The 27985-nt window shown below is 34.4% G+C and overlaps 2 long non-coding RNA genes across 5 annotated transcripts; both read left to right on the forward strand.

The window, feature by feature from the left end:
* The first annotated feature begins 1010 nt into the window (after window positions 1-1010).
* On the forward strand, window positions 1011-6266 carry LOC114266919 (uncharacterized). Of its 2 annotated transcripts, XR_014356417.1 has the most exons (4): window positions 1011-1276; window positions 1694-1762; window positions 3318-3397; window positions 6081-6266. It is a non-coding gene; the product is annotated as an uncharacterized LOC114266919 (long non-coding RNA). The 2 variants fall into 2 exon arrangements; XR_014356416.1 differs by lacking the exon at window positions 3318-3397.
* Window positions 6266-8927, forward strand: LOC114289851 (uncharacterized). 3 transcript variants are annotated; one of them, XR_014356415.1, is made up of 4 exons: window positions 6272-6897; window positions 7473-7566; window positions 8129-8457; window positions 8569-8927. It is a non-coding gene; the product is annotated as an uncharacterized LOC114289851 (long non-coding RNA). The 3 variants fall into 3 exon arrangements; XR_014356414.1 differs by lacking the exon at window positions 7473-7566 and having other exon boundaries at window positions 6266-6897; XR_014356413.1 differs by having other exon boundaries at window positions 7473-8457.
* The last annotated feature ends 19058 nt before the right edge of the window (window positions 8928-27985 follow it).

Below are 27985 nucleotides of genomic sequence, written 5' to 3' on the forward strand. Positions count from 1 at the left end.
TATGGGTAAAAACCACATAACGTATATATGATATACGTATCTCTTTAGATTAACCATATAATTTGATATATAACCAATATCTATCTATCCATCTATCCATATCTATTGATATGATAGATATAGATATCCTGAATGGTTATCCAAATAAGTTTTGAATTCAAATTCAAACTTACATGGATAAGGTTCAAAAGGTTCAGGTTCAAAAGGTTCTAAGAGTCATGCCACATGGGCGCCCAATTTCTAACAACTAGGTTGTCGACTTAATATATCATCAATCTTTTTTGCCATCTCAATTATAAATTTCGCAAGCATGTCCATCGTTTCTAAACTTTCAGCCGCGCGACAACCCAACTTAATCAAATTGGGGCATAACATCCTATAAGGAGAATTCACATCCAAATCAACCATTGTATCTATATACCTATTAATGTCCTGTACTATTCTATCTTTTGCTTGTTTAGCCAATCTCTTCAATAAGTATTGTTTTGGTATATCATTGATGTTCATCATGTCAAGACCTTTTAAAGCATGGGTACACAAAATTTCACAATTCTCAAACAATTTACAAGTACAAGACACCATTGGGCCTTATAAGTTGACTTTAACTCACTACAACAAAATTGATTTTTTACGGCACCACATCAACGACATACAATGAATGCAAGCCGTAGTTTCTCACTTTTACGACTTGTTTTTTTTTTTGTATGTCATAAATAATATCCTAACCATGGCATGTCTATTGCGTAGACCGTTCATAGTAAAAATGATAGTTTTTTTACGACTTACAATTTTGACAATAAATAATAAAATTTTTTATGACATACATATAGCATATCGCTAATTCATTAGTTATATATGACACACGTATGCTAATCGGTAAAAATGTGTCACTTTTCACGGCTCACCATGTACAAAAATTTAAGGCTCCAAAACCTAGTAATTTGTGACGTCATTTATCAAAAAACAAATATTTAATTTATTTTTTTTATTATCAAAGACACTGAAAGAAAGAGATGGAAAAGAAAGACGGTGAAGGGGAAAGGGTTCTTCAAACTCTTGTTCTTCAAAGTTCTACAATCAATTGAATTGGTAGAGATCGAGAGGCATAGTAGTCCATTGACTTGTCCGCTTCCTTCCTCAACAAAGCAATCACACTTTCCTTGTTCAAGCTGCTTCGACTTGGCTTCAATTTTTGATTCCATCCGTTCAAATGAATCAATTTCTAATCTGTTCTATTTACGTAGGCCCTTTCGAGGTTCTTCAAAGTCACACGCTGGTAAGGCACTCATTTCATCTCTCTTTCCTTCCTTCTTCCTAAAACCCTTGTTTCATCTCTCTCTCTCTCTCTCTCTCTCACTCACTCACTCTCTCAATATATATATATATATATATATTTATATCCCTCTCCTCCCTGCTCTTATTTGTTTTTCTCTTCTCATTTTTCGCATTCAATTCAATACCTATCTCTCTATACATACATACATACATACATACATATATACATACACCTTCTATATCTATCTACATTTTTAGGGTTTTTGTTTCATCTTTCATTCAGGTAACATCATCTCTCTCCATTGTCATCATCTTCGAGCTTTTTCTGTCCTTTTTTTTTTCTGGTTTTTATTTTTATTTTTTATATTTTGTTGTGAATTGTTGTTTGTTGATGATTTCTCGTTTTTATTGTTGAAAGGTTTTGGATCTGAAAGATTACCACCATTTCTAAGATTTGTTCGCATTTCGCATTTGAGCTTAGAAACAGGTTTGCTCTCGTTTGTAGCTTTGAAAACAATGCTATTCTGATTAATCTAGGAAGCACGGATACGGATACGGGATACGGATATGATACGATACGGATACAGCGATACGACAAAATTTGAAAAACTAGGATACGGGTACGGCGGGGATACGTTCATAAAAAATATTATTTTAACAATTTTTAGTAATGCAGTATGCATAAAAATAAAACCTAAAGCAAAAGATAACTTGATAAAGAAAAAAAATTCCTATAAAACTAAGAGTCTTCAAGGTCAATAGCTTCAACTTGTTTCCCTTCATCAGTGAATATCACAGACCTTAGCTAAAGCCAAAAAATCATTCTTAAATAAAAATTTCAGCAAATATACTTTTTTAAGTCATCAATGATAGCCTAGGAAGCACGGATATGGATATGGTGATATGGGGATGTGGATATGGCGATATGTCAAAATTTGAAAAAGTATGATACAGGTACAGCGGGGATACATTTGTAAAAAAAAAAAAAAATTATAATTTTAATAATGTAATATGCATGAAAATAAAAATTAAAGTAAATTAATAAATAAAAAGAGGGATTCCTATTAACCTAAAAGTGCTCAAACATTCATAAAACATCCAAAACTAAAAGCAAAAGCAAAAGCAAAAGCAAAAGCAAATGCAAATTAAACATCATCCTTACATGCCAACACCAAAAAAAGAATGAGAGCAGAGAGAAGAAACGTGAGAGAGTGAGAAAGCGAGGAGAAGTGAGAGAGACAACAAGGATACATCAATTTGACAAATTCTATTACTTTAACTCTCACTATATTCCTCTTATCAAAGAACTAAACAAAATATTATAAGTGATATGTAACTTCGAGTATTCGATACTTCAAAATTAAGTATCCGATACTTCAAAATTAATAAAAAATTAATTAAGAAGTATCCGATACTTTTAAGAAGTATCTGATACGTATCCGCGAGTATCCGAGGAGTATCAGTATCTGATAAGTATCCGATACGGATACGTAACCCTTTTTGAAGTATCCGTGCTTCATAGTGATTAATGGTGGAAATGTTGTTTTGTTTTTTCATTTTGCTTAGTGTTTGATGTTATTTCAATGATGTTTTTGAGTTTTTTTGAATTTTTTTTTTTCGATTAATCGTTTATTTCATTTATTGTTCAACCTATTAATCTAGGGTTGTGTTCAGGTATCCTTATATTATTTTTGGATTTGATGGAATTATGGCCCTTTTTTTTATATCATTATGACCGTTTCATTTTTTTTTTTTTGATGATTTTTTGATGAAGTTTGGTTTCTGTTGTATTAATCACTTTGGCTTCTAATTTTAGCCAATTAATAGTTGGTAATCTTGTAGGAGAGGTCAGCCTGTGGTTGAGTTCTTCTTTGCTGCCACTGAAGAGGCAATCTTTGTCCACGTTATAATATCTGCAAAATTCGTGAAATTTTCCTATATTTTATTGGTCATAATGGCATAGCATTTATTTGTATTTGAGGTTGATAAATGTTTATGCTATAATTGGTGAATTAATTTGCATTAGTTCCATTTGTGTTTAGGCTTACCCAGGCACTTTCAAGTGGTGACATGGAGAAAATATTGAATCATTATTCTAATTAATCTGGTGACATTCTTCCAGGTTGGTTTCTGTGTGTCCTAGTCAGTGTTGTCATGTGAATTGTTGAACACATAGTTTTTGGTCGATAGAATGTTTTTATGACTCTGTCGACTAATTTTTCTGACTATTTTTTTTTATTTAGTTTTTGTGTCATGGCATAAAATAAATACTAATCAAACAAGAAGTTTTGATACCCAAATTAGGAAGGAAGATTTTTTTGTTTTGTTTTTTTTTGGTTGTTGATTTGGAATTAGAGAAGGTCATATCCTGGCCATGAAGATGGGCTGCTTTACTATGATCTTGCTTGGTCATAAAAAAGACCACTACCCGTCAACCCCAATGTTAATCCTATCAGTATGCGGTGCTGGGATTCATGTACTTGAAAAGCATGCCTAATCGTCACACAAGCACATATATCAGACTAGCTGCTCTCGTACTTGGACCATATCATGCACTAATCTGTTTGAGCTAATTCTGTAGCAATGGAAGGGATTGTTGAATAATGCAATCACTTGGGCCATACCATTCTATGATATAAAATGTCATGTCGTTGAGGAATTTGGTAGTCTATAAATGAGGACTTGTATAATAAGGATGTTGAGATAGTTTAGTGGCTATGCGAGGGATAATAATATTGTAAAAATGAGTGCATTTGGTACTTGTTTGTTGTTTTTTTTTTTAATTTTAATTTTATTGTTTTTGTTTTTTTTTTTTTTTTTGGGGAAACCTGGAGGGGGGTAGGGAAGTGAGTGAGTGGTTGAGAACAAGATGTGTAAAAAAAAAGTAGGAGATTGGGATACTTTGTCATTTGGGGTACTTTGCCAAAAATCTCACTGGTTAGTGGGTTAGACCAAATATGAGAAATGGGAAACAATAGGAGAAACAAAAGTAGGAAATATAGCCTAAAAATATATAGGAGATTGGAAGTAGGTAAGCAATTACAAACCAAAGGGAAATCTAATAGGAATTCTAGCCGAAAAAAAAAATTTCAAAATGGAAAGGGAGCATTAAAAAACCTTCTTGGAAAATTTAAACTTATATCAATACTTGAATAGATACTTTAATAGAACATATCAGATGCTAAAGGAAACAATAAGGAAACAAATGAGAATCGAAACAATAAGGAAACAAATGAGAATCGAAACAATAAGGAAACAAATGAGAATCATTTATGGAAATAATTCTTGGTTTAATCTTTCAGTTGCGCATGACTTGCATATTTAATGAGAATATAGCAGAAATTCAATCCACGGTGAATGAATTGGTTACAAAAGGATCATTTTTGTACTATAAGATGATTCTTAATGCAATCCTTCCATATCCAATATGAGAACTTTATGTATACACAAATATTTTAATGCATGTGTGTCTTTATATGAAATTTGTACTTGTTCAATTCATTTTTATCTGGCTCAAAAGCCGAGGGGTACCATGGCATCCCCACATCTAAATGTAATTCCTCCTCTACATGCTTCGTTGTCCAAACAAAAAAAAAAACGTGACCTACAATGGGTTTACACTTCATATCTCCTTAAAAGGGAAAAAAACCCCCACTTTTCCCAACCAAAGCACCATGGTATGATTTAACCTCAGCTCATCCTCTGTGTTGCCCAAGGTAGTCACATCATATAAAAACTTAAAGAAACTCTCAAAGTCCTTGAACTCCCAATCCTGCAAAGCTTGCCTAAATTTCATATCCGAAAATGCTTGCTTATCCCTTGAATGAGTATGGAAATGGGAATTCAATTCCCACATCATTCCATGTTGATAAGTAATTAATGGAACGGGAATGAGCATTCCATTAAGAGTCCAAGCTGTAAAGATGCGCCAGTCTTTTTTGAAAGTTCACAAACAGGAATGTTGGTGTTTTTATTAATACTGGTTTTTACATAGTTGGCCTTTTGGTTCTATTTGGATGTTGTATTAAGTACAGGGCTATTGTTCATTGTGGGTTGTAATTGGTATTTTTGTATCATCTATTGTTGTATGCTGCTAATATATATGTGCTGCTTCATTGCTGCTATTGCCAAACTTCTAAGTTGCTGCTGCACTGCTCTGCTCTGTGTAGCATCTTGTTTTAGGAATAGTTATATGGATGTTGTGCTGAGAACAATTTTCTTTGGCCCCGTGTAGCAGTTTGTTCTGTGTAACAGTTTGCTATAGTTTTGCAGATGTGTTGTGCTGCTATGTAGCAGTTTATTCAAATGAGTTGGGCACAGTTGTTAGCTTCTTGTTTTTGTTATATATGGATATCATCTTTTTTTGGTTTTGCTTATACAGTAGTCCTGAGATAGATTAATTTGTTGTCTTGTTCAGGATCCCTATTTTGTTAGATATGGATGTTGAATAGTTGTATGGATTAGGTTTTTAGGCTGGTCTATAGCTAGTTGTCAGCCGTTTGTTTTGTTTTAGCCTCGCTTGTTAGGTCCAAATGTTCTCCTCTATATAGTTTGTAGAGCCTTGTGCTTTTGTTTGCTTGCTTGTTTTTTTACTCAAGAGCTTTTGCCAAATTTTCATATACATCTCACATTGTCTACTAAATTTGAGTAAACAAATATAACTTGATATTGTATTACAATTTTTTTAGGGTAACGAAAATAGTGAAAACGATGTAGATATTTGGGTAAATTTTATATGACATTAATAATAGCCTTAATTTTGTTTTCAATTCATTAGCTTATTTTATGTATTGCTTTCATGATAGTTACATGATGCAAATGAAACTGGAAATGGTGGATCCTTGGATAATGCCAAATGCAGATTGTTGAATTGGGATGGAACAAATGTGGTGGTTGCGGAAGGCACAATTGCATCAATAGATTCTAAAGCATTGGTACATCACGTGCCTCTTGGCCCCAGGTGTTGGAAAGTATGGGTTAACCATGTCATAGTCAAGTTTAGGATGTTACCAGATGATAAATGTTTGGAAGTCCCCTGAGATGGAAAAAGATATGTGACTGCTTGAGATTTTCTGTTATCAATGTTAATAATGTATTTGAAAGAACCATATTTAATGCATGTTAACAATGTCCTTGAAACAACATTATTAAAGAGAAATTACAGAGAAGTCTCCTCAGATGCTGAAATTCGAGTGTATGATGTTTTGCAAAATGTTGATGGTTTGCCCTTGATCAAGGCAAACATACTACTAAGCTATACTTTCCATTCCACCCTCATGAAGGGTTTTCCGTAGTATTATGAAGTCGTAATTTATTTTTCAAAGAGGTTGACTAACATCCAAGCTAGATTGGGTGCATTCCAATAACAATTTGTGTTGAAACTGGTAATTTGAATTTCTGTACTTGTTTTTATCTCTTTATCATTGTGGAAGCTAAGTTGGCTGGGAAAAAAAAAAAAAAAAAAGTGTACTTGTTTTTATTCATCTGTTTCCTAATGATTATTTTGTAGGTTGCTCCAACAAAGTATAGGGGTTCTCTTGGGACCGTGTGTCAAATTGGCACATGCCTTGGAATTATTGCATCACTCATTTTAGGAAGTCCTTCAGAAAATGATCCCCACTGGTGAGGCTTTTTCTTTTGTTTCCTTGTGAATGCTTGAGCTCCGAGGAGTGGATTTCAAAAATCAATGATTTTGCTCAATGATATTTTGATCTGATATATTGAAATGGCTATATCCATCTTTCTTGCTCTATTTAAATTAAGTAGTAATGCATTATTTATGCTTGCGTTGATTTATTGTTCCTCTAGATAGAAGGAAATTAGGTAGTTTAGGTTAAACATAACAGGACATGCGGAAATAAGATTGGATTGGGAAATAGAAATTGTAAATTTGAGAATGAACTATTGGGAGTGAATTGCGATGCTTGTTTGAACAAAGAAAAGGGAAGCACATGTTATAGTCTTTTGTTATTTTGATAATTTTGGAATTTCACAATTTGTGATTCAGTCAGCATGCAATATTTGTGATTTTTGATATCTGTTATATGAAGAATAGAAGAGTGATTAATAAATTATGAAGCATATGAAGTACTGTCAGGATCGATCCTGTTTCATTCATGTTCTGCATCTATTCTAGTCATCTAGAAGGTAGGTGGTATATCACGTTCAGCCAGAGTTTAAATGTATCATGTTTTCAGGTGGAGGACAATTCTCTATATTGCGAGTGTCCCTGGATTTATTTTATCCCTTGGTATGCAGTTTGCTGTAGACAGCCCAAGGTGGCTATGCAAAGTAGGACTCTGTTTATTTTCTACAAATTATCTTTAAATTGTTTTTCACATGCTTTTATTAATCTGGCCTTGATCTTAATTTTTAATTATTTTTGTTTACATATTAGTATTGACTACTAATCTGATAAATAAACCTTTTGTTTACATATTAGTTTTGACTATTAATTATTTTTAAATTATACAAATTCACCATCTCAAAGTTTGGAGAAAAAAATGATTGTATGATCTACACCTTTCTACCTATGAAAAGGGGTTCAAAGTAATAAAGTTAAATAATTTCGAGATGATTACAACAAAATTTGGTTTCTCACAATTAGTATCAATAGATTGTTTATATATATATATATATATTTACGCTATTTTCATATTTTATGTCCATAGAAATTGATATTGTAGTTTATACTTTCTTCTTCAAATTTTTGTTAGAATATATGTTTACCCTCTTACGTTAAAATCCTGTAAGCATACCAATCAAATAAATTTTAGGGGAATATCATACCTGTAAGTATATAAGTTTCCAAATGGTTACTCATTGCTTGTTTTCACATGAATGGTATTTGTAGTGAAGCCTGCCTCACATAATCACATGGTTGCTTGCACATTGAAGAAGAGGAGAATAGAGGTACAAGATGAACAAGGATGATGTGGTGTTATTGAATCACATTGTGGAAAATTATGCCTAGGTAACAGGTAAAGTGGCCATTGTTATCATGAATCGACCATTTATGAACGTTGCTAATATAGTTAAAGCAAAGTCGATGAAGTGGAGAAATTCGTCTACTGCAGTGTGTGAATGATAAATCTGTTTTGAATTGCATGGAAATTTCATATGATGGGTAAACAATGCTCATGGTTTATAGAATAGTGGGCTAGAGAATTCTGGAATTGATAGGTACACTGCTCATTCCAATAAAAATTTATATGTTTTTTTTATAATTTTAAATTGGCCAATATTTAGTCAATACTAATGATCAATATTATTTTTTTTTTTGACTTTTTGCAGATGGTTTTTGACGTACAAATGTGGATATGGCTTTTTTTAACAAGTACGGAAGGGCATTGTTTTTATATCTCCGTCTGTATATATAGTGGTTCATACAAATTAGTTTTTTGGGGTGGTAAATATCCAAAATTTGGCTTGATAGAAATTAGCATTGGACGTGGTACAAATTAGTTTTTAAGGCAGTACAGAATAAATTTTTGGTGTGGTATAGATTGCCTTTTGGATATTAAATTTGGTTAATCCTCTATTATGTATGAAATTAAATTATTGGGGTTGGATTATATTTGGTTCGTATGGAATTTGTATAGCATGTAGAATTGGACGTTGAATACAAATTCTTTGGATGGTTGGAAGTGAAATGTGTACATATTGTTGAATGGTTGATAATATATTCAGTATTGATGGATTATATTGTTTATACAAGGTACATGTTGCACTAATAATGGATACAACAACACAGTTAGTGTGGTGCTAGAGCATAATGGTGCATTGTTTGTTGGCTCTCGTTCTATTGATTTTGTTGGGGTCTACACATACTGGAAAAGCCATGAATTATTTATCAGCAATGTTAGGTATCATGAAAAACCTTTCATGAAAATAATCATGAAAACTTTGTGACCCTTGGATTACACTTAAAATAAAGCACCACACACTTAAAATAATCATTTTCATGACAAAATTTTCATAATCCCTAACTTTTCCCATTATTTATTGCCTTTTTTTTTGGCGTGAAATAAATGAAAGTTATAGGGAGAAGAAATTGTGGCTCAATGGACTTTGATCCTGTTCATTCAATGGATATAATGGAAGATTTTCATTACATATCTAATGATAATGAAATAAGAATGTGATAAATTTATAATTATTTTAAATTAAAAAAAAAACAATTATGACAGGAATTCCTATACTTTAGTCCTTGTGTCATTTTGGTTTATGTAATTTGGCACGATTTTGACCATGAATTTATGATTTTATTTCGATTTGGTCCAATTAATTACAACTCTTAGTATTTTTTTTTTAATGATATATACGTATATAAATGGCACGTGTCCAATTGATGACAACTTTTTGCTTTTTTTTTTTTTTTTATATGAAATATACGTATATAAGTGGACATGTGTCATAGTTTGAAAGTTAAATTATAAACTTACACAACTTAGTATGTTAACCTTAACCAATTTAGTGATAATTTTTCGTCAAAAACACTAACGACATTATCAATTGAGTCAAATTGACACAAAATCTAAAATCAACGATCAATATTAAGCTGATTGAAAGTATAGGAATCAAAATGCCGTAATGGATAAAATATAGGGTCCATTGTTGTAATTTGCGCAATTAAAAAAGATCATTATACTTGGGTGATATAATAGAAGCTCTCTATCACAAATATGAAATGGAGAGGATTACAATCCTTTTGAGGGACACCATAAGAGTGTTTAGGAAGAGGGTTGGGCTAAAATAACTCACTAAAAAACAAAATAGACTAAAATAGCTGATAAAATAAAATGTTACATCCAATCTATAATCATTTTACTTTTCTCTTACAACCATCAAATCAACTACAAAAAGAAAGAAAAGAGAGAAAGAGAAAAAAAAAAAAAAAAAAAAGAGTCAACCAACTTCTCCAACACAACTGTTTTAGTCAGATCAAAACAACTAAAAAATCAAATAAACAATTAGAATAGTTAACTTTCCAAACAAAACCTCATTTTTAAATGCCTTTTTCCTGCATTGTATAAGAATTTAAAACCTCATGGCCACTCCAATCTTGAAAATTTTTACAATATATCATGTAAAATTCAATGATTAAATGGAAAATTTTGAGGAATGATCAAATGGGAAATGTGTGGTGCTAGCTTTGCTTATGTAAGTATAGGATATTCCAATTGCATCTTTAACTCACAAATGGAACATCTAGAGGTGGCAAATGGCGGGGCGCGTTGGTGGTTGGGTCAGACATTTCGTATTTAACAACATAATATCTGTAGTGTAAGTGACCTGACTCAATGATTGGGCCTAAATTAAATTTCAAACCTGTCTAAAAGGAAGTCACATAATTTTGAGCCTTATCACTTAGCCCATTAAGCAATAAAAATTAGAAAAATTTATCAAGAAGTGTCATCTCGTAAATAGTTACTCCAATAAATTATATATATTTTCTATTATTATGATAAGTCCAGTTGATATTGACAAATAACTGAGGAATCCCATTTTGTATATTTGATAATTTTTAATGGACGATTATACCCTTTCTCACTGCGATATTTATTTTTTTTCACTGTAACACCCAATAGAAATCCAACTAATATGGCATGTGGAATGTTCCACCACAAGGAAGTATTCTAAAAAAAAGGGTTCTAAAAAAGCTATAGTATATTTTTTTCTATTGTGATAACTACTTTTTCTCACTGTAACACTCAACAAAAGCTCAACAAAAGATTGGGAGAGTGCTGATGTGGCATGTTCTACCACAAAAAAGAGTTCTAAAAGGTTATGTTGTACTTTTTCTCACTGTGATACACACTTCTTCTCACTGTAACACCCAATAAAAAGGTTAAATTTGTCATTACACATCCAATAGGATCAAACGGAACATAAAAAAAAATCTTGCGACTATCTGAATCACGATTTTAACATTTAGAATTTATTGGTCAATCTCTCTAAAAATAAAATATTTGTATCACATCTATATATATATATTATTGAATTTGATGTTTTCTCTTATGTTGAAGAAGAGTGAACATGAACATGAGACAAACTTTTTTTTTTTTTTTTTATAACACAAAGGTTTTTTTTTTTTTTTTTTTTTTTTTTTTTTTTTTTTTTTTTTTTTTGTGGGTTAAGGATAGAATGTTAACAAGTTAGTAAAGTCGAATTATAAATTAAAGAAATAGCTGTGGATCCATCAATTCAAACTCCTGACCTCCTACTCACCGCACCCTAAAACAAGAATGCATACCACTCGACCACGAGAGCCACGACTTATACACTCAAACTTAGGAGGTCACATTTTTTAACTAATTCATTTATAAATTATTTTTCATCTCCAACAATATTTTTTTTTTAAAGTTTTAAATACATTGCGGGCCAGTAGACTGGGCTAGGTTGGACTTTAAACATTCTCTGAAGCTTGCTCATAATTATAAATGAGCCTAGAAAAATTGCATAGCCTAGTCCAATATAGGCTTAAAAAAAATATAGGATAAATTACAAATATATTCTTGAGATTTATTTAAAATATAAATTATCTCTTGTAATTTAAAAAATTACAAACACCACCTTGTTACAATTTTTTATTTAACAAAATTAACTAAAAAAATAAAATTTCTAATTGCTCTTTTATACAATAATAAAATGGTAAATTTGGCTATAAACGCCTTTTACCTTCCTTTCATTGTCAAAAGGACTAAGAAAAAAATTAAATTTTCTAAACCCCTTCATAATTATAAAATCTTGCATAAAGGACAAAATTTATTATTTAAATATTTTTTCAGACTATTATACCATCAACTAAATCTTCTCACCTTCTCCACCCACTCTCTCTCCACCTTCTTGGTCTCTATGACTCTGGCCAGCCAAAATCAAGTTCATCTAAGCCTAAGATTCATTCAATGTTTGACCTAGAACACTGGCCTGGTTCAAGCAATCACAATCTGACCTGTGTATTTGAATTGAAGCTTAGTTTGAAGCTTTAATCTAATTTGCGTCTGTTAAGAAACCAAGGACTTCATCGCAAAATTGATCTGATTCGACAATCAACCTGAATTCAAGCTTCTGGAACTCGCGATTACGAACTGGAGTCCTTCGCGATCTGACATTGGGTTCTCTCTTGTGACTCGTTGTTCTTTGAGTCAACTTTGATGAGAACTTTGGATTTGAAGTTCTAATTGGAATTGCGATTTTAGTTTGCATCTGGCTTGAAGGTTGCAAACTCTAAGTTCGAACGACTTGCAGATCGACTTCGCTAACTGAATCGAAATTAGACTTGTGTTTGCTATCTTGAAGCGAAATTAGACTCAATTTGAAGCTTCTATTGCAATTTGAAGATCCATCGAGTTCGCAATGACCACGTGGAGAAGAGTGCGGGTGGAGTTGTTTAGTTATACATATTTTTTTAAACACAGATTTAAGTTTTGAATATATGTATATATATATATATATATGTGTGTGTGTGTGTGTGTGTGTGTGTATGAGTGTTGTTGAACACATGTATTCTTTTCATTGAGATTTGTGATTGTTGATCAAGTTTTAGAAGTTTTTCTTCTCAATTAGATATGTTGATTTGTTGATTAATTTGTTTTGTTTTTGTTTGTTTGTTTGTTTTTTATTTATTTTTGTTGTTTTGTATCTAATTTCATTTGACAGAACCAGAGTAAAATTCTACTCTGGTTTTATTGCTCTGTTTTTTTCATTTGACAGAACTAGAGTAAAATTTTACTTTTATACAGAGTAAAATTTTACTTTTGTGTAGAGTCTAACATTTTACTAGTTTTTCAGATTAAAATTTTACTTTTATACAGAGTAAAATTTTACTTTTAGTTTCAGAGTGTAACATTTTACTCTTATTCAGAGTAAAATTTTACTTTTATACAGAGTAAAATTTTACTTTTAGTTTCGAAATGTAAAATTTTACTTTTATACAGAGTAAAATTTTACTTTCATACAGAGTAAAATTTTACTTTTAGTTTCAGAATGTAAAATTTTACTTTTATACAAATTTTACTTTGAAATATATAGTGAAGATGACTTAATAGGAGAGCGAATAGATATGAGGGTAATATAGTAAAAGAAACAAGTTTTAAAATATTAGGGGGTTTTGAAAGTACTTATATAATTCTTGTCCTTTTGAAAGACAAATTAGATAGTGAGGGGGCTATCACCAAATCCCCCTAATAAAATTACTTGAATTATTAATTAAAATAAATTTCAAAAATCATTAAAACTATTAATTAACTTGATAATTTATTAATAAAAGAGATTGTTTGTTATAAAATTAGAAACTTCAGAGGGTATGGTGTAATTTTCAAAACTATAGGGATAATTTATATTTTAAACAAATCTCAAAGGATGTATTTGTAATTTATCCTAAAATGTAATACCAAAGCCTATAAAAAAACACTACTTGCAATACGAAGAACACTAGAAAGATTCCAACTAAAAGTTCCAAAAATTAAAGAAAGCAAATATATTTAACAAAGATTGAAGTAGACTTCTATAAATAAGAAGACCAGCTCCAGTGACAATATTCACAATAATAAAGGTAGTGGTAAGCTCAAAATTAATTTTTAACTTAAGAAATTTTTTTTTTTAAAAAAAAAAAAATTCCAGGTATGGCTTCATTCGGAATGTTGATTGACTTTTTAGTTTTTTTTTTTTTTTTAAATACTTTTTTGACTATTTTAGCCTAGGGCTAAAAAATCTCGTTTGGGATAGATTTTTTGGCTTTTTTGATTTTTGTGAAAGAAAAAATGAAATAATTATGGTCTTAATATGACATTTTTTAACTTAGAATTAAAAAATTTATTTTATCTTTTTATTACTATTTTAATGCTCACCCATCTCAACTCAACTTTGTAAACTAGTGCATAATACTAAATGGCATGGATACACGGCTTCCCCCAGGCTAGTTATCCCGCAGAATTAGTCCTAACTTCTCGAAAAACTAGAGGGTTGGGAATACCTGCGTTATCAAAAAAAAAAAAAAAAAAATGCCATGGATATAGACATATTGCACCATGTTCATGTGGGGAATGTGTTTTAGCACAACTAAAGTCAGTTTTCACTCACATCATATATAAGTAAATTCTTGATAGGAGAGCATTTATATGTTGCGGTGCCTATACCCTATCAAGTTGGAAAAATTATTTGGTGCTTTAGGGATTCTACCTGTCTATGTTCCCTACAATCACTATACAATATGTCACTTGTTATTTTCTAATCATTCAATACAAAATTATAAATTTCACCTCCTACTCTAATCACAAACCTCCTAGGATACTACGTGACTGTACGCTAAAACTACCAAATAAATAACTTATCATCAAGTTGTTAGCCCATGCAACTTTTCTTTCTTTTTGAGACTTTACACCAGGATTTTGGCACAAATCTGGGGATAGACTTCCACCAAAGCATACCTAACTACAATAATATAAGGTTCCTCCCATGCATATTTTGGTCTAAGGAAGTAACAAAGGACACGTAGCCTTGATGTTTAACTAGTTTATCAATTATATCTCTATGTATGGTGGAGATCATTTTACTCAAAAGAAAAAAAGGGAAAAAAATGTATGAGAATGAGCTTGTGGACAAGTTCCAAGGAGGAAGCAAACAGAAATTGTGGCAATGAAAATTTGATGAGAAACATTGTCGAATTTGAACCATGGCATCATTTTCTACGGGGATTTCTTCTAACAAATTTGTTATACTGTATTTGGTTCATAAATTTAGATAAAAATTTAAAAATAAAAAAGAAAAGAAAAAGGAAAATGAAATATAAAAGCATTATAGTTACATTTTATTTACATTTCACACATATTTTATCTATCACTTTTTAAATTTCTATCCAAAATCCATGAATTAAACATAGTCTTACATATATTATTTAAGTTGAATTTGAATCATGAATTTAAGTACGGAATTAGATATAGAAAGAGAAAATATGAGCAAAATGTAGATGGAAATATAACTTATATTTCATTCAAATTCTTACATTTCATACATATTTTTTCTTTTTCTTTTTAAATCTCTATTAAAATTTATAATTCAAACACAACTTTAAAATTCATGGCTAAAAATATATACCCACAAGGATAGGGGGGGGGGGGGGGGGGAACGAAGGGAAAAAAAAGCTCATGACTAAGAAGCCCAATCTTTATCCCGGAAAAGCGTTAGGCAAAATGGAGTTTTGTGCACTCATCAGAGTTCCTTCAGCTCTGCGGTTTTGTTTCTTTTTATTTATTTATTTAGTGGGTATTGAATTTGTATTTTCTGAAAGGAAAATCATTTTCAAACAAAAACTTCGCACAAGAAGCTTTACAAAATATGTGGCACCAACATTTTAAAAATTGTATATTATTTTTATGGATATTTTTGTTTGAAATGAATGAATACACTTCTGCTATTTTATACTGTATAAATTGTTTTGTACAAATCTTTTAGGGAAAATTACAAAAAATGAGTTTGACCTTTATAACTATTAAATAAGTTGAGAGAGAGAGAGAGAGAGAGAGAGAGAGAGAGAGAGAGAGAGAGAGAGAGAGAGAGAGAGAGAGAGAGAGAGAGAGAGAGAGAGAGAGAGAGAGAGAGAGAGAGAGAGAGAGAGTGTGTGTGTGTGTGTGTGTGTGAATTATATTATTGAAATTTTCAATTATGAAGTCAATGTACATGGTCTTCTTTATATAGGAGAAAGAAGACAAGATAAGAACTAAAGATACTTAGCTATCTATATATATATTTAAACATATCTATCTAAAGATACATAGCTATCTAAACATATCTATATACATTAACAGCCCTCCTCAACCTCAAGGAGGATAAACATCAACCAACTTGAGTTTGGAAACAAGTTTAATGAAATGGCCAAGAGGATGAGCTTTGGTGAAGATATCAACAGGTTGAGTAGTAGAAGAGATTGGATGGAGATGAATAGTACCATGAGTGACATGTTGACGAATAAAATGGCAGTTAATCTCAATGTGCTTGGTGCGATCATGAAAAATATCATTGTGAACAATCTGAATAGCACTCTGATTGTCACAATAGAGGTCAGTAGCACCAGAAGGGGTAACATCCATATCAGCGAGAAGCCAATGAAGCCAGCGAAGCTCCTAAATAGTATCAGCAAGAGCACGGTATTCGGCTTCTGTACTTGAACGAGCAATAAGAGATTGTTTCTTGCTGCGTTAAGAAATAAGAGAATCGCCTAAGAAGAAACATAAACTTGTAGTAGAGCGACGATTAGTAGGATCCCCAGCCCAATCAGTATCGGAGAAGGCATGAAGTTGAAGAGAGGAGTGGGCGGAATAATGAAGACCATGAAACAAGGTGCCTTTGAGATAGCGAAGGATACGAACTAAAGCATCATAATGAGGTGTATGAGAAGCCGACATATACTGGCTAACAATATGGACATCATAGGCAATGTCAGAATAAGTAACAGTGAGATAGACAAGGCTGCCAACCAGTTGACTATACAGAGTAGCATTAGAGAGTAGAGCGCCATCAAGTGGAGTAAGACGACTCTGAGTCGCCACAGAGGTGGAGGCAGTCTTGCAATCTGTAAGACCAGCACGAGTGAGAAGATCAGAGGTATACTTAGCTTGAGAGAGAGAAATGAACCCATGGAGTTATGGGAGATTTCAAAACCCAAGAAATAGCTGAGAGGACCAAGGTCTTTCATGTCGAAATGATGGCTAAGAAACTGTTTGAGGTGAAGAAGACCATCCACATCATCACCGGTGATAATCATGTCATTCACATAAAGCAGAAACAGGGTGGTCCCTTGAGCAGTTTTTCGCACAAAAAGAGCAGTATCATAAGAACTGGAGGTGAAACCATAATCACGAAGAGTAGAGCTGAACTTGGCAAACCAAGCGCGCGGGGCTTGCTTAAGACCATATAATGCATGCTGAAGTTTGCAGACCTTATGAGGTGAATAAGTAGACCCAGGGGGAGGTTGCATGTAAACCTCCTCTAGAAGATCACCATTAAGGAAAGTATTTTTAACGTCCATTTGAGAAAGGTTTCATTGACGAGTGGCAGCAATAGCAATCAAGCTGCGAACAAAGGTAAGACAAGCAACAGGAGCAAAGGTCTCCTCATAATCAATACCATATTTCTGGTTGAAACCTTTAGCAATAAGGCAAGCTTTGTATCTCTCAATAAAACCATCAGAGTGGGTCTTGATCTTGTATACCTAGTTGCAACCAATGGCAATCTTGCCAGGGAGAAGATCAACAACGTCCCAAGTATGAGTTTTGTCTAAAGACTGCAATTCATTAATCATAGCATGTTGCCAAAGAGGATTAGAGCGAGCCTCGCAATAGGAGGTAGGTTGATGAGTGGAAAAAGCTGTCGAACTAACAATATAATCACAAAGACAAGTAGAAGGTTGTGTTACCTAGTGTGGTCAAGTAGAGGGTGGAGGAGCCAAAGGGCATAAAAGAGACTCAACAGGAGGGGAGGATCCCAAGGGAGCAAAAGCAGGACCATCAGAGTGAGCAGGCTCATGGGCAAGACCAGTAGGCAAGGATGTCTCTAAAGGGGCAGGCAAGGGCCCTGTATCAATCTCATCAAAAAAGAGATCTATGGAAGGGTTAGTAAAAAATAGAGAGGGTGAAGAAGTGGATAAGCGGAATTAAGAGAGGGAGGAAAACATTTTGTGTTCCCAAAAAATCACATGACAAGAGATACGGAGGCGCTGGAAGATAGGATCCTAACAGTGATACCCTTTATGTTCAATACCGTACCCCAAGAAGCAACAAAGACATAAACGAGGTTCAAGTTTGATGTGTTCATGAGGTTGGAGAAAAACAAAACAGGCAGAACCAAAGACCCTAAGATTGGTGTAAGAGGGACAGTGTCTTGCAAACGCTCATAAGAAGTGTGATTATGAATAACAGGCGTAGGGACACAATTTATAGTGTAAGCAGCAGTGAGAGCGGCCTCGCCCCAAAAAAATTTCGGACAAGAGGAAAAGAGAAGGAGAGCTCGAGTAGTGTCGAGAATATGCCTATGTTTTCGTTCAGCACGTCCGTTTTGTTGAGACGTGCCGGGACAGGAGCGATGAGGTTGAGTACCATGACTTTGAAGAAAAGAAAAAAAATAAAAATCCTTATATTCCATGGCATTGTCGGAGCGAAAGATCTTAATAGTTTTAGAAAATTGAGTTTGGACCATTTTAGCAAAATTATAATAAAGTTGTTTGAGCTCAGAGCGATTTTTCATAAGAAATAACCACGTAAAACGGGAAAAATCATCTATAAAAATAACAAAATAACGTGCACCTCTCATAGTAGGAGTAGGGGAGGGGCCCCAAACACAGAATGGGTAAGATCCAAAGGTGTAAGAGAAATAGTGTCACTTTTATTAAACGATAAAGCAGGTTGTTTGGCAAGTTGAGATGACAAACAATCTAAAGTATCAGAACGGACAGGACCTAATTGACCACTAGAAATTAAAAACTTTAACCGACCAACAGAAAGATGTCCTAAACAACAGTGCCAAAGCTGAAAATGAGATAAAAGAGGAGCAGTAGTAGGAGCTGCTAGTTAAGAAGAAACCGGAACATGAAGGTGAATCAGTTCATAAAGACATCCATGCTTACGGCTGATCCCAATAGTCCATCCCGTTCAAGGGTCCTGCACCAAACAACCAGTAGGAGAAAAGGTAATAGTTAGACCATGCTCAGACAATTGACAAATAGAGATAAGATTTAAAGTAAGAGCAGGTATAAGGTACACATGAGATAAAGATAAGTGAGAGGTGGAAATAGAACCAACATAGCTTACAGACCAAAGAGACCCGTCAGCAATATGAATAAAAGGAACATGAGAATAAGAAGAAAGAGAAGTAAAAATAGTAGGGTCAGAGGTCATGTGATTACAACAAGCAGAGTCAAAGTATCAGGAAGTGTTACCTGAGGTGACAGAAAAAACAGTAGAGGGAAGGGTACCGAAAGTGGAAAGAAATTGTTGGAACATGGCTTCGACATTGGTTTGAGAAAAGATTGGAGTAGAAGGATCAATAGGCATAGAAGAAGGTAAATCCTCTTTGGCAGTAGTAGTAGTGCGATGAGTAGGCATAGATTTAAACTGATTCCCAGAATGGTGAGAGTTACCCCATGAAAAACTCCCAGTGGAAGGCCATTGTGAGAGGATAAACCAGGAGAGACTCGGGGTGGATTGCAGAAGCAATCTTGCTGTAGATGACCAGGACCAATATTGTTGCAAAATCGGCAAAGTCGAACTGGACAATGAACTAGAAGATGAGTAGATGGAAGACCTCAGTTTTGACAATAATTACAAGTAGTGGGCCGCTGTTTTGAAGGAGAACTTCGAGTCTGGGGAGTAGCAAGAACAGCGTCCACAGGGTGTGAATAGAGAGGACAAAGCCTAGTTTTCTCTAATAATAGTTCGGAAATAGCCTGCTCAAGAGTGGGTAAAGGAGTGCGATGAAGGAGAGATGCGCGCACCGGCTTAAAATGGGGAGTTAGAGCCATAAGAAACTGAACCAATCGCTGTTAGTCGCGATAAGTAGTAAAAAGAGCAGCATCCTCAGTATAGGGCCATAGAGGTTCAGAGAGAGCGAGCTGATCGCAAACAAAATAAATTTGGGAGAGGAAATCATTAATAGTCTGAGTTGGCTCTTAGGGCATATGGTGAAGATGGCTCTGAAACTGATATTGGTGAGCAAGACCAGTAGTCTGATATCGGTCTTTCAAAAAATCCTAGATGTCTTTTGCCGGAGTGGAAACAGAGTCAAGTTGGAACCGACCGAACTGAAGGCTGATAGATGTAGTACATGTATTCCGAAGCCAAGTGATGATCTAATAGTTCTTACTGTCCCAATCCTCTAGGTGGTCTGCATATTTGGCAACAGATTCAGTGGTCTCTTGGGTGGGTTTGCGTACATCCCCAGTGATAATATGTCAAAGTTTATTGCCTTTAAGAAAGTCAGACATGGCTTGTGCCCATAAGACATAATTGGACTTGTCAAGAACAACAGAAATAGGTTGGTGAGAAGAGTCCGAATGATTCATAGAGTAAAAACAATACTATAGATGCAGAATTTGAAAAAAAAACTGAGGGTACCAGTGAATTCAGAGGGTCAAAAACAGTAGGGGACCGGTCTGAACCGGCCTAAAAAGGCCAAAAACTGCACTGAATCGGCCTGTTGAAGAGGCTGAACCGGTTGAAGCTGAACTAGAATAGGGCTGACGTCAGCAGCGTGGGTGCGTCAAGTCGTGAGCGGCTAAGGCAGCTCAAGCAGTGTACGTGCGTCAGGCGCGAGCGGCTGAGATAGCTCAAGCAGCTGAGACGGTGCAAGTGGCGCAAGTCTGTGGCGGCTAGGGTGCGAGCGGCTGAGACAGCTCAAACGGCTGAGGCTAACATAGGGCGCGTGAGATAGCGGAGGCGGAAGCGAATGATGCGCCGACGACAAAATTGACGCGTGAGGGCGCATGGAGACTGATCTGAGGATGCCGTTGGTGGCATTGGGATCGTTAGAAGATTCTAAGCACTTTGGTAGGCTGTGTGAAAATTTTAGAGAAAAAAAAAAAGAATCTGAATAGTGAGGGAACATAGATAAATACCAGAAAAATGTAAAGCTTTCTGGTTAATGAGCCATAACCTTGTGCTCTAATACCGTGTTAAATAAGTTGAGAGAGAGAGAGAGAGAGAGAGAGAGAGAGAGAGAGAGAGTCTTTGTGAATTATATTATTTTCAATTATGACGTCAATGTACATGGTCTCCTTTATATAGAAGAAAGAAGACAAGATAAGGACTAAAGATACATAGCTATCTATATATATTTAAACATATCTATCTAAAGATACATAGCTATCTAAACATATCTATATACATTAACAATAACAAAATAAATCTTAAATTTTTTAATTTTGTCAATTTAAATGTTTATTTTTTAATTTGTATTCAATCTAAACCATTTGTATATTTTTGTTAAGTAGAACCGACAGAAAAATGATATTTTAGCAATTAAGCTATAAAAAAAATGTCTAAAATATTATTTTTTTTATTAATTTTATTTAACAAAAATAAGCCCATGGTTTAAATTTGAAGAAGAAAAAAAAAAGAGTAGAGTTTAAATTGGCAAAATTAACAAAATTAAAAACTCAGATTTTTTTATTATTGTAATCGTCAAATCCTAAGATATATATATTTTATAATTTTTCTAATTTTTTATTGGAAAATTCTGGGATTTCAAACTTAGAGTCTCAGAATTTATCCAGAATGAGTGTGTGTGATGAAAATTAAATTGATGAAACGTGGAGTCTACGAGTACAATGAATTTGAACCGTTGATTGCTATTTTTAGGTAAATTTTAAATTTGTAGTATTGACATTTTTTGTTTGAATATATCGCCATTGTAAACAGAAAACTGTAAATAATAATAATAAATAAATATAAATAAATAAATAAATTGTAAGAATTAACAATTTCTAAAAAAATTATGGGTGAGAGAATCTAATCTACAGTCAAAGTCAAAGATATGCCAACTAAGCTCTCTCTCTCTCTCTCTCTCTCTCTCAATAAAAACTTGATCCGGTGGTTGAAGGGGTGCACTACGTGGTTACAGTCACACCACATGCCAAATATCAATGACTATCTTTTGAATGGGTAATGTTTTAAACATTATTAGCCCTCTTTGAGCTTGTTGGAATTAAACATGTCCTGTTAATCCTCAGGTCAAAGGTTCAAGGGTTGGTACAAAGAAGAGAAGACCAAAAAAAGGTTTTAAACATTAATTTTTTTTTTTTTTTTGGAAAATGCTTGAAATTTTCAAAAAACTCTCACAATTTTATCTACAATAATATATCATGATAATTGTTAATTTTTATTAGATACACATCCAATAATTGAGGGCCCAATTATCTTGCAATATCAAAGTAGTTATATTTATGGGTCAAATATGTACATTTTTAGCATTCTTCTTCTTCTTCTTTTTTTTTTTCCCAATTCCGGTACATTTGCCAAAAATCAGAATGCCTAAATTGCCCGAATAAGGTGGAGAGTGTTGCTACTGTGTTTTGCCCAGTTGCCCCATGTGTGGGCTTTACGCGCTAGAAAAGAAGAGGCATTGAATATGTTCTTCTCTCTATGTTGACCACTGTTTACTACCAACGACGACCACTGACCACTGACTACCACTTTCTAACTCTCCTCTCGACTCAAAGATTTCTGAGTCTCTGTTGTGAGTATTTCAGGGACAAATCTGCTTCTTGACCGCCAAATCTATTTCATCGACGATTTCAGGGAAAATTTGGCACAAAAGGAGAAGCACTGTACATTTTCTTGTAGAAAAATTCAAACGTGTAATAGTAAGTTCACAAATCCACTAGATGTAAATTGGTGTCGTATTCATTTAATTAGTTTTCTTGATAACTTTCCCATTTCATTGGATATATATGTGATACAATAAATTTCTCAAATTGTAGCTTCTTGTAATTTAGGAAATCTGCTGATTTTGTTGTTGGGTTCATTTGTTAATTTAAAGCTTCATTTTTTTTGTTTTTTACTTCTGGTAGGTGATGAGAGTCGGGCTTGGTGAGATCGAAGTAACCAATCTCCAACGTCCATTTCAGCGAGAGACGAAGCTACCAGCTTCAGAAGGAGAAGAGGGCTTTCGATGCACGATTAGGAGGCGTTGGTTTGATGAAGATGATGCGGTGAGGAGACAAAGCTAGTTGAGAGAAAAAGAGAGGAGAGAGAGAGAGAGAGAGAGAGAGAGAGAGAGAGTTTACGTTTGAGAGGAAAAGATGTTGCGTTTGAGAGAAAAGAAATAGGGGATAGAGAGAGAGAGAGTTACGTCTGTTCGGGTAAATTTTTAGTAATCTCGGAACATGCACACGTGATATTTCATAATATTATGATTGGTGGAGAAGGTGGGTAGATGGGGTATTATGTTGCGTGATTGGAAAACATGAGGTGTCACGACCCCATTCCGCCCTAGTAGAATGGTGCCGTGATGGCTAGTAATCCGAAATTACCAAAGGCCAACTTACAAAGGTTCACACGCAATCAGAGTATACATATGGGGCTTATATGTGCGGAAGCAATAATTTAAATCTAAGTAGTCCATAAGAGCTGTGCATAGATCAAATGAAATGACATACATCTTAACACGGTTTTACAACTGGGATACAAATAAAATAAAGTACATGATACATCTTGATCAAAAGGCTTCTCAAACCGAAATATACAAAAGACATGCAATACAAAGCGAAGAAGCATAATCTTCAAGATTCTAGCCAAAAACATGAATCCAAAATATCTTGCAAAACACATCTAGGCGTCACCGCCTTCTTGCTCGTCACCTACATATATATAAGGAGAGGGTGAGCATGGATACTTAGTGAATGATATTAGTAATAAAGGTTTAAATGAATGATATCCGCAAGGGATGCTTACTAACATCAATATAATACAAGGGATGACATTCTGGACAAACCCACGCGGTAAACCGTCGGTGGCAAGACAAAGGAGATATCTCAATCAAACGAGCTAGTTGCATTATAGTCCCCTAGCACTAAGGACTTTCCAAGACAAACGCGCTAATTGCATTATAGTCCCCTAGTACTAAGTACTTTCCAAGAATGTCATCAAAACGAACGTAATACTTGATACAAAAATTAGGGATAACCATTCATACTTGAACAAATACTTTTTCAAAACAAAGCAAGCAAAGTTTTTATCAAACGTTAGAACATAGCTTTATTAAAAATACCATTCGCATAGCTCTTTGGGTGTGGGGATTACAAGCAAGGATCCAAGGCCTACAAGTACATAATAAATCCCATTGAATGCATTTCAAGAAGACAAGACGAGATGCTCAAAGATGGATATGAAATGCATTCCTAAAACAAGCTTTGCATGAGTGTGAATGATCTCGGCATTCCTTTCAAAATTAAGTCAAGACAAAGCAAAACATGTGCTGGGAGTTAAAACACTGTTTCACATCTCGGGAAAACATCCTGGGTACCAACCAGGTCTTGGCCGAGGTCCTATACCTCTTGGCTAAGGTATGGTCCCGATGACCACATTCAGGGAAATGAAGTCTGAAAATTCTGGGTTTCTTTTTGAAGAACATGAAGAACATGAATGCTAAAATCATAACTTCTTTATTCAAAATCTGAGATTTCATGATATGAATTCAAAAGCATGGACCTGGGTACCCGTACTTGAAAATCTTCTTGAAAACAAACACAAAACATGGATCTTGATACAAACTTTCGGATCAAAACATGGTTTTATTTCAAGAACACGAGAACGTCATTTTCTCTTTCTAAGACAAGCTTTAAATCAATGCATGGCTTATGAATCATGCTAGATCATGTAATGTGATCGGATCAACATAAGGAATAACAAGAGTAGATCAAGAATCTAACCTCAAAACATGGATCTAACGGTTCAAGGTGTGAAGATCAAGCTTGGAATCTAGCTCTCTCTCTAAGAACTCTTTTTCCTCTCTTCCTAGAGCTTCTCTTTCTTCTAGGACAAAGATGCGACAAAATGATATGTTTCTCACTCAGTTAGCTGACTTAACCCTCTGCTGGGACACGTGACAACGACTGGTTGGTTCTCCTAAAAAAGGTGGCTGACTGACAAGACAAGTGCATGACAAAGTGTATACAACAAGCAAAGTGACAAGAGCACTCTAACAAGGTAAGGACCTCAGGTCAAGACATAGGCTTCGGCAAGTAAGATCTCAATGATCTCGACTAGGAAGGATAACAATTGGCCCAGCTGTGCCACACCTCGGCCTAGGTCATTCCGGTCCAGGAACAAGATCACTAGGTGCAAGGTTCAAGGATGTTGGATGCCTAGATGACAACATCTCGGCCAAGACGCCAAGGTGAAGGTGGAGGTCAACCAAAGTGGTTCCAAGATGGTCCTAGGTGTAAGAGGTTCAAAGGTGTGACCTAGGCTTAAGAAGACCTCGGCTTAACACACACTAAGTAAGGAACAAAGCATGCAAGCAACACTTAGATAAAACAAATCAAGATCTGCAGATGCAAGTTTAAGCAAGACAAAGATCATACAAATGCATGCAAGCATGGCTAAGACAAGGTGAGGGTTGTTACATGAGCAGTACAGACACGTAGTACTCTGAGAATATTGAAAATTTTCCCCGTCCTTTGGTCTGTTCGAGCGAGTGGGTCTGTTTTGAGTTTGAAGCTTGCCACGTAAATCAGGCGGATTCGAGCAGCCTATTTTGTGTGGATCAAACATTTTTTTTTTTATTTTGATTTAACGTGGTACACTTAATCAAATAAATAAATAAATATGATACTTGTCATATTATTAAAGTTATTTTAAATTTTGTACAAAAAAAATTATTAACAAGAAAATTAAAAAATATAAGTTCGTATATTATTCCTATTTTTTAAGTCATCTTTTCAAATCGTGAGATAAAGTATGGGTCCACTATAAGGGATGTTTGGCTAGAGTTTTTTTTTTACTAAAATAGTTAATAAAGATATAAAAAAAAATATTAAAATAGTTAATAAGATAAAATGTCACATCCTACATATCAATTAATAACTCTTTCTCTTACAATCATCTATTCAATTATAAAAAAATAAAAAATAAAAAAAAATCATAAATCATCCAAAACTCAACTTTTTCATTTCATAAAATAGTTAAACAGTCAACTAAAATAACTAAGTCCCCAAACAAGTCCTATATATGCTAATCACAATAATTTTACAAACGATTTCTAATGGGTATTAAATAAACTTCCTACTTCTCTCTCTCTCTCTCTCTCTCTCTCTCTCTCTCTCTCTCTCTCTCTCACTCTTTGTGTATTTAGAAATTACCATATAAGTTTGGAATATCACATGATTGTTGTGAGAATATTATGTAATTATGGAAATATATCAATTAGGTTGATTGTGAATATTCGATTGATTATATAAAGTTATTTCCTATTATAGATTAGGTTTAGGATTGCTATAAATATTGGTTGTAATCTTTGTATTACGAATAAGTTGAATATACAGAACATTCAAAATTTCTTACATGGTATCAGAGACGCATTCGCAACCCTAGTCCTCATCTGAGTTCAAATCATCAGTCTCTGGTTCGTGGGCATCAGATGACCTCCTTTTGAAATCGCAGTCGTGGTCGTGACCTTTCTCTCTCTTTAAAGTTGCGATCGTACTCACCTTCTCTTTCTTGAGTCACGTCTGCCATCGCTATTGAAATCACAGCGTGATCAGCCTCAGCATCCTTTGATTTTGTCACTATTCTACACTCATAAGAGATGTCTCTTTCTAGTTCGGAAATCGCGACACCTCTCTTTGGCTCTGGTTGTGCTACGTAACTTCTTCTGGTCTTCTCCACTTGGTTCTCCGACTGGTTCTCTCTTTGTGTTCGTGACCTTGACTCTCTCAGTACTGGTATTTGATTAAAAAACTCTTATTTACAGTTTGGCCTACTTGTTAGTTATTATTATACTTCAACCTGTAAATCTTTAGTTTATTACAATGAGGAACCCTAAAACACAAGCCATCAGATGTAAACTCACTGGTGCCAATTATGCTTATTGAGCTAGTGTTATGAAGAATTTCCTTCTTGGTTAGAAAAAATGGGGCTATGTTTATGGTTTTATTCCTCGTCCATTAGACCCAAAACAAGAAAAATATCTAACTTCCTACGACACTTAGAATTGTGATAATGCCTAACTTCTGACCTGGTTTCATAATTCTGTGGATGTCTGTATTGGAATGATATTTTCCAAATATAGCACTGTCAATGAGGTGTGGGACTATTTATTGGGTGTGTATCAACAGTCCAACTTTGCCAAGCAATATGAGTTGAAAATAGCTATTTAGAGTTCTCTTTAATAGGATCAATATATTCAAGACTTTTACATTGAGATGACAGGTCTTTGGGATTAGTTAGCTCTCATGGAACCATCTAGCCTCAAGGCACTAAGCACTTATGTTAAGTTTCAAAAGTAAGGTCATTTAGTACAGTTCTTAACAGCTCTCTCCCCTCAGTATGAGGCTATTTGTGATGGCATCATTCATCGGTCTCCTCTCTCTTTTGTGGATGCTATTGTTCGTGAGCTCCTCTTTGAGGAAACTCGTCTTAAGAAAGCCGGTCAAACTTTGTCTCTATCTTTCTTTTTGATTCCTACTCAGCCTCCTCTGTTGTCGACCCCACCACATCATCAACTTTAGGCCACTGCAAAGCCCAAAAAAGGGCCACTAGCCTTTGATGAGTGTGCTTTTTTCCATCAGAAGGGTCATTGGAAGTACAACTGTCCCACTAAGAGACGTTAGTCTGCTCAGTCTTCTCAGTTGTTTCAGAGATAGTTTCGACCTCCAGCTGCTTATATTGCATCTGCTCCAGTTTCTAATCCTGACTTGGCTTTTTTGTGTGCCCAGATAGCTCAGTTTCAACATCTCCTGTCCACCTTCCAGCCATCTCCATTTGCCTCTGTTCTCACCTCTCTTCATTCAGGTTTGTTTGGGTCTTCTTCAGGTATCTCCTTTTCTGTCTGGCTTTTTGACTTTGGTGTCTCTTATCATATGACTCCACACATTTCCTTACTTCAAAACTGTATCCCCCCTTTCTCTCCTATTACTGTTAATACCGTTAATGGGTCTGGTATGTCTGTTCTATCTGTTGGGTCTGTCTTACCCTCTGCCATGTTTGTCGTCACTATTCCC

This window comes from Camellia sinensis, chromosome 15 (genome assembly GCF_055761805.1).
Source record: "Camellia sinensis isolate YWXY chromosome 15, ASM5576180v1, whole genome shotgun sequence".
Lineage (NCBI taxonomy): Eukaryota > Viridiplantae > Streptophyta > Magnoliopsida > Ericales > Theaceae > Camellia > Camellia sinensis.